This window comes from Calidris pugnax, unplaced genomic scaffold (assembly GCF_001431845.1).
Source record: "Calidris pugnax isolate Ruff unplaced genomic scaffold, ASM143184v1 scaffold177, whole genome shotgun sequence".
In the NCBI taxonomy this organism is placed as follows: Eukaryota; Metazoa; Chordata; class Aves; order Charadriiformes; family Scolopacidae; genus Calidris; species Calidris pugnax.
In genome coordinates, this window is record NW_015090909.1 from 1,457,729 (window position 1) to 1,459,300 (window position 1,572).

General features: G+C 67.0%; 1 protein-coding gene across 6 annotated transcripts in view; it reads right to left on the minus strand.

Moving 5' to 3' along the window:
- PAX6 (paired box 6) overlaps positions 1 to 177 on the minus strand; it is a 28,306-nt gene extending 28,129 nt beyond the window's left edge. For all 6 annotated transcript variants that reach the window (XM_014949291.1, XM_014949290.1, XM_014949289.1 and 3 more), the window contains exon 1: positions 47 to 177. The gene's annotated coding sequence lies outside the window, so the exon portion shown is untranslated. The remainder of the gene's footprint in view (positions 1 to 46) is intronic.
- Positions 178 to 1,572: the final 1,395 nt, after the last annotated feature.

A 1,572-nucleotide genomic window follows, 5' to 3' on the forward strand; every position in this document is an offset into this window, starting at 1 on the left:
GGGATAAGGACCGGGGGCGGGTGGGTGGGTGTGGGGGAGACGTTACCTGTCAGCGGGCGCGGAGGGCCCGCGCGCGGCGGTGTCGCGGGCGGGAGGAGGTACCTGGCGGCTCCGGTCGCCAATTTCCACGCAAGAACCTGCCACACAGTTTAAATGTCAATGACAGCAAAAGAGGGGTGCTGCCTTTGCACTAACTTTCCCTTAATATCCACGCCAGCGCCTCCCCCATTGGCTGGGCCGCCCCGGTGACGTCACGGCGGACAGTAGTTAGCTAATGAGACATTTTCGGCGACACGAGCGCGGACGGCGAGAGCAACCGGCCACCGCCCGCCCCGACGGCGGGACCGGCCCGGCCCCACCCGGGGATGGACCGCGGGTCGGGGCTCCCCGGGGCAGCGGCGAGGGCTCCTGCCTCCTCCCGCTGCCTCCTCCCGCTGCCTCTTCCCGCTGCCCGCCGTTTTTTTTCCGGCTGCGGCCCGACGGTTCGCCCCAGCCGGAGCCCTGCCCGTCCCAGGCCGAGGTTTAGGCTGCAGGTTTGCCCTGTGAAACGCCCTCCAAGAAAGGGAGGGGGGGGAGAAGGGGGACAGTCGCGCGTGGGTCAAAAGAAACCCATCCCCACCAAACCCGTCCCAGCCCCACGGCTCCTCGGAAACGCCCCAGCAGCTCTCCGAGGGGAGTGGGATGCTGACAACCCCCCACCGCGGGACGGAGGGGACAGGCCGAGGAGAACCCGGGACACGCGTGGGCCCACCCCGGCGGCCTGTCCGCGCTGAGACAGCCCCCGCGGGTGACTCGGGCCCGGCGGATCCCGCCCGAGCTCTCCGGCCTCACCCGCACCCTCTGCCATTAGAGAGGGAGAGAGGCCGTTATTTGCACACACTTGTCAGGGTAAATAATTTATCAGCAGAGAGTGTGTGTGTGTGTGTGTGTCCGTCCCCCCACCCCGATAGTTTTATTGAACCGCACTTAAATGTTTGATGAACCTGCCGCCCGCCCGGGCCGAGGCGGGGGCTGCCAGATAACGTTAGATGGCGGCTTTAACGGAGGGCGGGAGGAGGAGAGGGGTTTGCGGGGTAACGGGGTCCCCCCTTCTGCAGGCCGGGCTCCCGCCGCCGCCGTCGGGGAGGTGGTGGGGGGTCCCGTCCCGGCCCCCAGATGACACATCCCCCCTCACCTCCCCCACCGCCGAGCCGCGTAAATCCCGCGCGTTGGCAGGTAACGACGGCCCCCGGGGGGGAGGCCCCGGCGGCGCTGCCAGGAAGGGGTTTCGCGGCGCTGTTTGGAGCCGCTGCCATTAAGGGGTTTGCGGTTCCCTGCAACCCGGCAGGGTCCTCCAGGGAAGCGTTGGAAACACCACGGCTCCCGCCTGCTTATCTGGCTGTCAATAAAAGGAGATGGCTCCTAAAGCAGGGCCAGGTGCTGCCTCCCCTGCTCTCCAGCGCGCCGCTCTCCAGAAACTGCTCAGGCGTGAAGCCAAGTCTGCTTGGCCAGGCCTCGGCGGAGGCAGGCAAACAGTCCCCTCGCCAGCGCCAGAGCGCTCTCTGTTTGCCTTTTTATCTCCTCAGAAAAAAA